The following is a 14,040-nucleotide window of genomic DNA, read 5'->3' on the forward strand; positions in this document are numbered from 1 at the left end:
TTCAAAACGGTGAACGACAGAGAGCTCGACTTCGTAATATCGGAAACTTAATTTTCCTCACCCCATCATACGCCGATTGTAACAGAGAAAAGATGGACACTGATGGATTCAAGACGATGCAAGAAACACGATGGTGTAGGAGGTGTCAAAAATAGAGCAACGGTCGGTGACGAAACATCGATTAAAGATTTCCTACTAAAAGAGAGAAAGAATGAAGTTTCCAAAAGAGGAAACCTTCTAGATTTAGGGGATATATATTCCCTAAAAAGGAAAATTGTAAAATTATGCCATAAGTCCTCTAGTTTTTATACTTTTTAAATTTGGATCCAAATTTAATTAAAATTTAACTATGGTCCCCGAATTAAATTTAAATTTTAAGTTAGTCCCCAAAAATTTTTTTAAGAAAATTTTAGGCCCTAATTTGAGGTGTGACAACTCTCCCCCTTAAAAGAAAATTTTTCCTCAAAATTTACCTGATGTAAAAAATTACAGAAACTAAGCCTCCATCGACCTAACTCTATGGACTGATCTACGGGACTCTAAACTGTCACCGAACTCTCAGTATTCTCAACCGGGATATTAATACCCTCAGAAATGGAATGCGATACATATGAATGAGTAAAATCATTATTAAATAATTCAAAGTAGGGAATTGAATGAATAATAACAGTACATTCAATCACATCAGACTCATTGCGTTCCTGTCGACGTCTAGTAGCGTAAATGAACGCCTGTTGTCTGGTATTAGATCTGGATGGACCTCTACTCTGAGAAGTTCGGCCTCTACTAGCTGATCTCAATGCTCTCTCCTGACTACGACCCATTTGTAGAGTTTGAACTGTACTCTGAGTAAGAGCGATAGTATGAGCTGGTGTCTGAACTATAGGAGTTATGCATAATCCCTCAGAAATGATCACCAAAAACACATCTAAAACATGTACCCAATTTTTTTCTGCATTCACAAAAATGATGTCTCCCACAGTGTTCACATGACGACAAATGTTGCAATCCAGAATAACTACCCTCAATAGAATGTGTTACAGTTGTACCGGTCAGAGTAGTCTGATAAGGAAACCTACTACTGAGTCTGCTGATCACGATCAGCGACAGCAGTAGATCCTATGAATCGAAAAAACTATATCGAAATCTTAATATGAATAATAAAACCTTTATTTAAACAATTTACAAAAACCGACGAGTAACTCTAAAAAATGAATTAAGCACATCTGACGGACAGAAAGCACCAAATCTAACCGACCCACAGTCGGGTGAAACACGAGTACGTTCATAAAAATATTTTCTCGAATAAATTACAAAACCAAATCTAAAATAAATAAGAAAAAATGTTAAAAACACTAAGCATTTTTTATTAACGAGCTCGATTCAGGATTTTTAGGTTAGAATTTAGCAAAATGGATCGCAAAATCGAACTCAAGACATAGAAAAATATCAAGATGGAGGTTTTCAAAAAAATTCAACACTGATCAATGGTCAACGGTCAGTCAATAGTCAACGGTTTACGACCATACAACGGTCAACGGTCAATGGTCAACGGATGACTAGTTTAGTTCGGGTTAGATCGGGTTAAGTCGGATCAGGTCGGACAAGCGTGTCAGGTTAGGCTGGTGGGTCGGGTCAGGTCGGCCTATTTCTAGAAATCCACCAAGCGATGGGACTTCCCCACGCAAATCGGTGGTGTATGGGGGTACGTGTAGGGCCATCGGGGTTGGAAAAATTATGGGAAATTTCTAAAAATTATTTTCAAGCATTTTATGGTACTTACGAGCCTCGATTCACAATGGTCAATAGTGGAGAGCTCGACTTCGCAACGTCAGAAAATTGATCTTTCTCACCCTCTCACGCGGCAATGACAACGAAGACAAGATGGACACCGGTGGACTCGGGATGATGCAAGGAATACGATTGCACGGGATGTGTCGAAAACGGAATAACGGTCATTGACAAAACGTCGATTAAAGATTTCCTACTAAAAGAAGAAAGGTTGAAGAGAAAGAGAATGAAGTTTCTAAAAGATGAAACTCTCCAGATTTGGGGGTTATATATTCCCTAAAAATGAAAAATGGTAAAATTATTCCATAAGTCCTCTAGTTTTTATACTTTATGAATTTAGATCCGAATTTAATCAAAAGTTCACTTTGGTCCTCGAATTTAATTTAATTTAAATTAAGTCCTCAAAATAAATTTTTAAAAAAATTTAGGCCCTAATTTGGGGTGTGACAACTTTCCCCTTTTAAAAGAAATTTCATTCTCAAAATTTACCTGATGTAAATAAATGCAGAAACTGAGCTTTCATCGACCTAACTCTATGGCTGACCCACGAGACTCTAAATTGTCATCTAACTCTCAGTATTCTCAATTGGGATATTAAGATCCTCAGAAATAGAATGCGACACATAGGAATGGGTAGAACCATTATTAAATAATTCAAAGCGGAGAATTGAATGAATACTAACAGTACCTTTAATCACATCAAGCTCATTACGGTCATATCGACGTCTAACAGTGTAAACCAACGTAGGCTATATGGCCTCAAATCTAGCTGGACCCCTACTCTGAGAAGTTCGACCTCTACTAGCTGATCTCGATGCTACCTCTTTACTATGAACCCTTCTAAAGTCTAAATTGTACTCTGAGTAAGAGTGAGAGTTGGTGTCTTAACTGTAGGAGTTGGCTCTGCACAATCCCTCAAGAAATGATCACCGGAACCACATCTAAAATAAGTACTCAACTTCTTTCTGCATTCACCAAAATGATGTCTCATACAGTGCTCACATGATGGCAAAGATTGTAATCTAGAAGAATCACCCTGAATAAAATGTGTTACAGTTAACGAACCTGGTGCCTCTGGCCTGGAACTTGTACCTCCTCTCTGAGGAGACTCACACCTGCCTCTCTTGTTGGGGCGTGTAGAAGAGTCAACAGAACCTGAAGGCCTCCTAAATTAATCTCGGTCTTGGTCTCTATCTCTCATGTGTTTCATACCCGCTCGCTCTATCTCCTCAGCAGTCTTAGCTATCTCAACCAGTGCATCAAAGTTCCTCTTCTGACGGGTAGCAACTAAAATCATGATATCATACCTGAATTCATTCTCGAATCTCAAGAACCAATCCAATTCAGTGTCAAGAAATTTAGTAGCATAGCGACTCAATATGATAAACTCAAACTCATAATCCAAAACAAACATATCACCCTGCTCTAAATTCTGAAACTCTTGTTATCTCTCCTGCAAGCATCTCTCTCTGATGTAGCGAATCCAAAAACATGCCTTGAAAAGATCCCAAGTCAATTGATTCCCCTGAATACTACCAAAAATCGATTGCCACCATATAAAACTCTATTTCTTCAGCATATCTAGGGCCCCATTTAACTTTTTCTCAGGCCTCAGATCCATCTCATCCATAATTCTCTCCATATCCTCCAACCAATACTTAAATTTAGTCGGAGGTCCACCAATAATGCCATCAAATTGAACTACACTAGCAGCTACCAAAGACTTTGAAATCTCGACCGTAGACATATTACCAAAGACTCTAGCAACTATCCTGAACATACGAAAGATAGCTCTATTAATGACATCCTCATCCAAATCAATGTCCTCGTCCTAAGTGAAGAGAGGGTCTCTCGCAAGTGTAACTGGATCATCATGATAAATAGACGGATCCATTTACAGAACAGGAGGATCTCGCGATGACATCAGATCGTGTATAGTAACAGAAGGTTGACTCGTTCGCCCTCGACCACGACCACGACATTATCTACAACCTCTAGTAGCACTCATTAGATAAATCTACAAGGCTCTACAGAAAGAATTTGAACCTAAGTTAGACTAGCATTAGGAATCTCTATTATATTTAAAACTCATAAAATAAGGTGACACGATTTTTGAAAATATCAAAAATATCATAAAAATCAAGAATTTATGACCCATCCACAGTCTGAGTGTTTAAAACCAATGGCTATGATACCACCAAGTGTAACCCCCTAGACTTGGTCTGGACGTTATGCCCAAATCTAGATTACATATCATATTTTAGAAATTCTTTTCATATTTAAAACAACGTTAAAATCCATATAACAATATAATATGAAATTAGTCATAAGAAATGTTCATACGCTAAACATATATATATATATATATTAGAAAACATTATAAAACATATACATAAAAAAATATTGATAATACATATATATTGAGACGGTAGTAAAAACACGTGTCACCAAAGTATAACAAAAAGACTTATAGAGATATACAGTGGTACAAAAATAGGAGTAGTCGGTCCTCCTGATGCAAAGTCTGCTAGCTTACGGTCTGCTACTACCTGAAAAAGTTAAAATTTACATAATAAGTTAAAAAGCTCAGTGTGCTCCTTAGAGTATTTAGAAAATCAGGTATCGTCTCCTAAAAATATTTAGTATCATCAGAAATCTAAAACAATTCAGATGAATGGTTTAAAACAGTAATGTAACACCATCAGAAAACATACATACACCATTCTGAGTAGTCTGATAAGGAAGCCTATTACTAAGTCTGTCGATCACGATCAGCGACAAAGCTAGATCATACAAATTGAAAAATCTATAATGAAATACTAATATGAATAATAAAACATCTATTTAAACAATTTACATAAACCTACGAGTAACTCTCAAAGAACGTGAATTGAGTGGATCTGACAGACTAGAAGCTATAGATCTAACCAACCCTCGGTTGGGTGAAACTTGAGTTCCTTCATAAAAATATTTTCCCAAATCAATTCCATAACCAAATCTCAAATAAATAAAGAAAAATGCTAAATATACTAAGCATTTGCGAATTAACGGGCTTGATTCAAGACTTTCGAGTCAGAATTTGGAAAATGAATTGCAAAATCGGACTTAGGATGTAAAAAAAAAGTCAACGACGGTCAACGATCAATGGTCGATCAACAGTCAACGACTGACCGATACGGTTCATGTTGGATCGGGTCGGACAAGCGGGTTGGGTCAAACAGGCTGGTTGGATTGGGTCGGCCCGTTTCTAGAAATCAACAAGGGGTGGGACTTCCCCATGCACAGCGACGACACGTGGGGGTATGTGCAGGGCCTTCAGGGATAAAAAAACTACGAAAAAATTCTAAAAATTATTTTCAAGCATTTTAAGGTACTTACCAGCCTCGGTTCACAACGGTGAACGGCGGAGAGCTCGACTTTGCGACATTAGAAACTTGATCTTCCTCACCCATTACACATTGGTGGAAACAGAGACAATATGAACACCAGTGGACTCAGGATGATGCAAGGAACACGATGGTGTGGGAGGTGTCGAAAACGAAACAACGTCGATTAAAGATTTCCTACTAAAAGAGGAAAGGTTGAAGAGAGAGAATGAAGTTTCCAAAAGATGAAACTTTCTAGATTTGGGGTTATATACTCCCTTAAAAAGGAAAAATGGTAAAATTATGTCATAAGTCCTCTAGTTTTGTATACTTTTTGAATTTGGATATGAATTTAATCAAAATTTCACCATGATCGCTAAATTTAATTTAAATTTCAATTTAGTCATCATAATAAATTTTAAGAAAATTTTAGGCCCTAATTGGGGGTGTGACCAAACAAACCAAAAAAGGGATTAAACTGTTGAAAGACCACTAAAGAATCGTAAATCAAAGTCGAGCGACGTGAGAAAATTATTAATAACATAAACCATGTATCCAAATCCATGGACAAAGCTAGAAGTTTTAAATTACAGTATCATAAATTATGGTATTAACATGGTATGGAAAAATTTTAGATTTAAAAGTTTTATTATTAAATATTTTATAAATATTTTTTTGAAAATTCAGGGTAAATTTCTTTTTTAAATGGTGTTAATAAAATGGTGTAATCTTTTATTATATTATATGTATATAATTTATATAGGAAAAATATTTTTTAAGAAATATTTGGGGTGTCAGAGAATGTTCAAATCTAATTCGAGTATCCAGGAGGATAATATCATAATAAATGTCAATTTAATTAGTTGAGACGACGTTAAATCTAATCCGACAGTGAGAAAAGATAAATAAAAAAACTTCCAAGCACCAAAAATGCATACCATAAAAACAGAAAAAAAAAGTATTATAAAGATATAATTATTAAAATCTACGAGGAGAAAAATAATAATTTAAAAGAATAAAGAATTTCAATGGCACTTTAAGGTTTTTTTTTTCTTTTGAGAGAAACCTTGAGTTGATAATTTATTTAGCTAAAGAAACAAATATAAATGCGTAGTTACAGGAATATCTTTAATTCCTAACGATCATTTGTTTCATTACGCAACATTTTCAAGAGTTTGATTATTGGGTAAACTACTCCAATGGTCACTAATGTTTGGGTAAGTTTTTACTTTTACCACTGATGTTTCAAAAGTTATAAATCGATCACTAACATTATCGTTTGTTACAAATTGGTCACTCGCCGTTAACAGGCGTGACGGAAAACATATGTGGCCTGTTAACAACAGTTAACAGACTTATATGGATGGTATAATTACACAAATAGTCCATGTTATTTCTATATTCTTTTAATTTGATCCTAGTTTTAATAAATTAAAATATATTTATTTTTAATTTTTATAAATAATGATATATTTTAAAAAAAAGAAAATAAAAAATTTAAAATTAGTTATAAAAACAAAAAAAAGTAACTTTTTTTAATGTTAGGGTAAACTAATAAAAAATTAACGTTTTTTTAATAAAATTAACATCTTTTCTTCCCAAATTTTTTATTTTTTAAATAAATACTAATATTAAAATCTTTTTTGTGAAGAAAATATTTTCATTCGGTGCATAATTTTTTTAAAAAAAATAATTCTATTAAGTCTTTCATTTTCTGAGTAGTCTTATAATTTAATTTATCATTAAATCTTTTAAATTAAATTTTATCACAACATAAATCTTTTAATAATAGTTTTGTATCCCTAAATCTTAAAAAAAACCAAAAGAAGTTAAAAAAATCCCTCACTTTAAACACTCGCTCCCCAGTTTTTTAATGATTACAAATAGTTCCTAAATCACTGTACGTTCTCTTTCTCGTTCTCCATTTTCAGTTGATGTCCGGTAATTAGTCCTCGATTCTATTTACTTTGGCTGCTTTGAATTTTGAAATTTGACTAGATTTTTAATTTTTAGATTTAGGGTTGTTTCCCGTCTAAATCGAAAATCTTATTAAATTAATTTGATCCTAGTTTTAATTAACGCGATGATATAAAAACAAAAAAAATACTATTATTATTGATATAATGAAAAATTAACTTGATAAGAAATTAATAAGCACATAGGTCGTGAAATTGTTTAGGGAATGGACCGAACTGCATCCGAAATGACTCGTGATGATACATCGACACCAAGTAAATTTTTGAAGCCCCTCCCTCTTCCATGATTCAAGAAAAAAAAACTTAATTTCCAAGTAAATTTTTATCCAAAATTTTAATTTAATATTACTTGAAGTGATCTGAAAATATAAAATTTCAATATTCAAACTAATAATAATATACCAGATAAAAGTTATGTTGAAATCATTTTGATGTTTCGATATAACAAATTAAGTTAAATGAATTTTAAGATTTTACAAAAGATTTTCTAAGAATATTCGATATAATTATTTGAATATCAAAATATTACTCCGAGTCTTTCAAAGATCATTTTTAAACCTTACCAAAGTGTAAAATTAAGTTTCAATCTTAAAATATTCTCAAAACAATTTTACAAAGTATTTCGAACCAAAAATAAGCCAAAATTCCAGATTGTCCAGAGGCAGCCGATTCCCCCTGAATTATTTGGCTCCGAGAAATAACATATTGCTCGGAGGGAACCGATTCCCCCTGTGTAACGGTTGAAATATTTGAATTTTACACTTAGGGAACCGATTCCCTATGAGGGGGAACCGATTCCCCCTAAGCTCCAAGCAAATTTATTAATTGTTTTCACACTTAAACGGCTCCATTGACTCCACTAATCATCCCCAATGTTCAGAATCAATTAAAGAAGTATTTAAACAAACTTAGAAGCTATTGATAAAAAACAAGAAACAACAATCAACAAGAATCAAGAGAGAATCAAAGAGAAAGCATCAAACCTCAAGTTTGAGCATTTTCAAGCCTATTTTCATTCAATATTCATTTTTGCTTTCAAGAACACTCATTGTGCTCAATTGTATTATTTTTTAGTGTTTTTTCTTTGTTCTATAATTGTGCAAACACATTTTCCTTGTGAGGTTTTTCATTAAGTTTGCAAATTTGTAATCTTCTCTTTGAGAAAGAGTGTTCTCAAGAATTGGGGTATATTCTTGAGGGAGTTGTAAGGTTATCTCTTTGGCATCAAAAGAAAGAACAAATTAATGATTTTGTTGGAAAATCTTTAGTGTGGATAGCTAAGGTAGTGGACGTAGACTTTGTTTGAGAAAGTCGAACCACTCTAAATCGCTATGCAATTACTTTCAATTTTCTGCAAAAGCTTCTACCAAATTTTTAATTGCCAATTCACCCCCTCTTGGCCAATTCCATCGATCGATTAACTCAACAATTAGTATCAGAGCCTCACTCATTTGAAGGTTTAATCGCTTCTTGAGTAGATCCGGGAAGAGTTACATCGATATTCAAGTCATCAATGGCCGGCGCTTCAAACTCTGACTTCGTTCTCGATTTAATGCCTGTAAACAATCCTCCTTTCTTCAATGGAGCTAACTATGCTTATTGGAAGAATAGAATGATGTAGTTCATTCATGCAAGTGACATGGGAGCATGGAATGCCATAGAAGATGGATACATCAAACCTTCCACTCACCCAAGATTGTGGAGTGAAAGAGAGACAAAAATGTTCCAGCTCAACTCCAAAGCCATCCATATTATTTTTTGTGCTCTTGGACCAGATGAATATGGAAGAGTTTCATCTTGTACAACCGCCAAAGAAATATGGGACAAACTACAAGTCACTCATGAAGGCACCGACGAGGTAAAAGAATCTAAAATTAGTCTTCTAACTCATATATATGAAAATTTCAGGATGAAACCGGATGAAGACATCAAAGCTATGACGAATATATTTTCCACGATTGTCAATGGTCTCAAATCATATGGAGAGATCATTCCAAATGAAAAGCTTGTGACGAAGTTGGTTTACTCACTTCCAAAATCGTGGCAATCAAAGAAGATGGCTATCATCGAGGCAAAGAACTTAAAGTCCTTAACCCTTGAACAATTAATCGGTTCACTCCTCACTCATGAAATAATGCTTCAAGATGAGGTAGACCTCGATAAGACTATTGAGACACCAAAGAAGAAGGAGAAGAATAAGAACATTGGAGTTGCTCTCAAATCCACAAAAGATGAGAGTGATTCGGATGAAGATGACGATGACGAGGAAATGGCATTATTTGCCAAACGGTTCAGAAAATTAATGAGGCCCAACCGAGGAAGAAAATTCAAACGAAATGAAGGCTTCAAAACTGAACCAAAGGAGAAGGACCCGATCATTTGCTACGAATGCAAAAATCCGGGGCATGTAAAATATAATTGCCCTCAATTAAAGAAAAATGGTCAATCCAAGAAGAAGCACAAGGCTCATGTGGCTACATGGAGCGATGAAGAAGGTTCCGATGAAGAGGAACAAGAAGTAGTAAACTTGTGCTTGATGTCATTCGAGGAAGATTCTCAGGTAACCTCTAGCTCATTTAATTTTGAAGATTATTCGTTTGATGAGCTTTTAGATGAATATAATGGGTTGGCTTCAGATTATGAGAAATTATTTTTAAAGTATAAAAATGATATTTCGAAATTGAAAAATGAAAATAATCTCATATTCAATACCAACAATGATCTTGAAAGTAAAATAAAAAAATTTCAAATCAAACTAGAAGAGTTTGAAAAGAAAAATTTTTATTTGCAAAATTTACTGTCAAAGGTCAATGATGATCATCAAAAGGAAATTGATGATCTTAAAGCTTCTTTTGATAAAGTTGGAACAAAACGTTTTGAAAATGGAGAAAATTCAAAATCCAACTTTCTTAAAAAAAGTTTTAAAAACTACAATCATAGAGGTCCCCGAAGAACCTCTAATGGAAAAATCGTTAGAAGTATATGGGTTCCTAAAGAACTCATTACTACTAAAGATAAGGATATCCTACACAAATGGATACCTAAGGGGACTAGGATTTTGGAAATTAACGAATATGGACCCAAAATAATTTGGGTACCAAAAATCAAAAATTAATCTATATTTGTAGGAAAATGAGCATTGCTACAAGGCACGGGAAACAAATTCAAACTCATGGTACCTTGATAGTGGATGCTCAAGATACATGACTGGAGACAAAAGCCGGTTCATAGAGCTCAACGCCAAAAATGGAGGAGAGATGACTTTTGGTGATAACTCAAAAGGTCACATTGAATGTATAGGCATTATAGGTAATACCTCTTCCATAAAAATTAAGAATGTTTAACATGTGAATGGATTAAAGCATAATCTATTGAGTATTAGCCAATTGTGCGATAAGGGATTCAATGTCATGTTTGATATTAATGGTTGTAAAGTCATTGACATTGCATCTAATCGGATTATGCTTGTTGGTCATAGAATAGGAAACATTTACATGGTGCATTTAGATTCTATAGATATGACTAATTTATGCCTAGTTGCTAAGGATGAGCATGATAGTTGGTTATGGCATAGGAGACTAGGACATGGTAGTATGAGTGTTTTGCAACGGTTAATTCAAGGAGATTTAGTTCGAGGGTTGCCTAAACTAAAATTTGATAATGATAAAATCTGTGATGCTTGTGCTAAAGGAAAACAAAAGCGAGTTTCTTTTAAATCCATTAACGACGTATCCACTAGTAGAGTATTACAATTGATCCATTTAGATCTTTTTGGGCCATCTAGAACTACTAGCTTGGGTGGAAAACAATATGCATTTGTATTGGTAGATGACTATTCTAGATATACTTGGGTTCTATTCTTAAGTACTAAAGATGAAGCATTAGAAAAATTCATCACGTTTTCAAAAGTAATCCAAAACGAAAAAGGTTACTCTATAACTAGTGTTAGGAGTGATCATGAAACTGAATTTGAAAATCTTGGATTTACTGAATTTTGTAATTCTAATGGTATTAGCCATAATTTTTCAGCACCTAGAACCCCTCAACAAAATAGAGTTGTTGAGAGGAAAAATCGAACTTTAGAAGAAATGGCTAGAACCATGCTTTGTGAAAATAATTTGCCAAAATATTTTTAGGTGGAAGCCACAAATACCGCTTGTTATGTTATTAATCGAGTAATGATTAGGTCTATTTTGAAGAAAACTCCATATGAACTTTTTAAATATAAAAAGCCTAACATTAGCTATTTTTATCCTTTTGGATGTAAATGTTTTGTTTTAAACAACGGTAAAGATAATCTTAGCAAATTTGATGCTAAAAGTGATGAAGAAATTTTTCTGGGTTATTCCTTAAATTCTAAAGCTTATCGAGTATTTAATAAAAGTACTTTAGTTGTAGAAGAGTCTATACATGTTGTGTTCGATGATAATCCCCTTTCGAGGAAGGATTCTTGTATGAATGATGATGTAGGTATTATAAACATAAATGACGTTGGACATGACGTTGGAGAACCATCATCAAAGGAAGAAATGAAAGATGAGGAAACTCAAGATCCTCTCTAGAATCCAACCATTGAAGAAAGGGAAGTCTCTTACCCAAGGGAATACAACTATGTCAAAGATGGTGAAATAATAGGTGATCCGTTCAAAGGGGTAACAACTCGATCTTCTCTTAGAAATATCTGTAACCATGTGGCCTTTATCTCATGCATAGAGCCTAAGAATATTAAAGAAGCATTAAATGATGAACATTGGATTATGGCTATGCAAGAAGAGTTAAATCAATTTGAGAGAAGTAAAGTATGAACATTAGTTGAAAGGCCTAGTAATAAGTCTATTGTAGGTACTAGATGGGTATTTAGAAATAAGCTTGATGAAAGTGGTAATATAGTGAGAAACAAGGCTAGACTTGTTACTCAATGGTATACTCAAGAAGAAGGCATAGACTATGATGAAACATACGCTCCCGTAGCTAGGATAGAAGCAATTAGAATATTATCAGCATTTGCATGTTTCAATGAATTTAAATTATATCAAATGGATGTTAAAAGTGCATTTTTAAATGGTTTTATAAAAGAAGAAGTGTATGTGGAACAGCCTCCTGGTTTTGAAGATTCAAAATTTCTAGATCATGTTTTTAAATTGACAAAAGCGCTTTATGGTTTAAAACAAGCTCCTAGAGCTTGGTATGAAAGATTGTCAAATTTTTTAATTGAAAAAGGTTTTTCAAAAGGGAAGGTTGACAATACATTGTTTTTAAAGCATAAAGGTAAAGATTTATTAGTAGTTAAAATTTATGTTGATGATATAATATTTGGTTCTACTAATGATGTTCTTTGCCAATAATTTTCTAAGCTAATGCAAAGTGAATTCGAGATGAGCATGATGGGGGAGCTCTCATTTTTCTTGGGACTCCAAATCAAGCAAAGAAAAAATGACATCTTCATCAATCAAGCTAAATACGTCAAGGATATGCTCAAGAAGTTTGTAATGAAAAATGGGAAACCTCATGACACTCCAATGAGATCATCTATAAAGCTTGACAAAGATGAAGGAGGTAAATGTGTGGATGATAAATTATATAGGTCAATGATTGGCTCTTTGCTTTATTTAACCGTAAGTAGACCGAACATTATGTTTAGTGTTTGCTTATGTGGTAGATTTCAATCATGTCCTAAGGAATCACATTTACTAGCTGTTAAGAGAATCTTTAGATACCTTAAGGACACTCCTAGTTTAGGACTTTGGTATCCTAGAGAATCTAGCTTTAGCTTGCATATCTTCTCTGATGCGGATTATGGAGGATGCAAAATATATAGGAAAAGCACCTCTGGTACTTGCCAATTCCTTGGAAATATGCTGATTTCTTGGTTTTCAAAGAAACAAAATTGTGTTGCATTATTTACCACTGAAGCGTAATACATTTCAGCTGGTAGTTGTTGTGCACAAGTTTTATGGATGAAACAACAACATTTTGATTATGGAATTGAAGTAGGTACCATTCCTATCAAGTGTGACAATACTAGTACTATTTGTCTTACTAAAAATCCCATACAACACTCTAGAACTAAGCATATTGAAATTAGACATCACTTCATTAGAGACCATATCGCTAAAGAAGATGTAGTTCTAGAATTTGTTGATACTTTGCACCAATTAGCGGATATCTTTACAAAACCTTTAGACAAAGAAAGATTTTGGACACTTAGAAGAGAATTAGGTTTAACCGACCTATCTTCACTTAGTGTTTAAAAAAAGTTTAGCACTTTTAAATTAGATTTGAAAATGCTTATAATAATAATATTGTTTGATTGCATTATTTGCTATTAGTTAGGGGGAAAATTAATTTTATGTTCAAATGTAGTTTAAGGATAGATTTGATTGATTGAACATAGTTAATTTTTCAATATATGAGTTGTCAATACCACTAGAGCTAAATTATTTAGCATTTTAAGTGTTTAAAATTAGATTTTTAGTATTTTGGTGCAGAGGGAATCGATACCCCCTTAAAGGGGAACCGATTCCCCCTTTCTGAAGGGGAACCAATTCTCCCACGGGTTCTAGATATTACACGGACAGAATACCCTATTTTCTCAAACTCTCTCTTCTTCCCTTTCACGCCGTTTCAACCTCTCTATCTCCCCAAATCTCCATATTACTTCAAAACAACATTTTTAATCGAAATTACTTCAAATATCAACTCCTAAAACCTGCTACCATCATCAAATCGTGCAAACTTAATACAATCTCACTCAAAACCGAAATCTTCAAGGTATTTTTTCTAAAACTTCTATTTTATCAAATTTTGATTTTAGAACTAGTTTTAATTAGTTCTAAACTTAAGTTTACAACTAATTTCATCAAAATCTCACAATTTTTCAATTGACTTTTGAATTTTCAAAATTAAAA

Source organism: Hibiscus syriacus, unplaced genomic scaffold (genome assembly GCF_006381635.1).
Source record: "Hibiscus syriacus cultivar Baekdansim isolate YM2019G1 unplaced genomic scaffold, ASM638163v2 tig00110114_pilon, whole genome shotgun sequence".
Taxonomy (NCBI): domain Eukaryota; kingdom Viridiplantae; phylum Streptophyta; class Magnoliopsida; order Malvales; family Malvaceae; genus Hibiscus; species Hibiscus syriacus.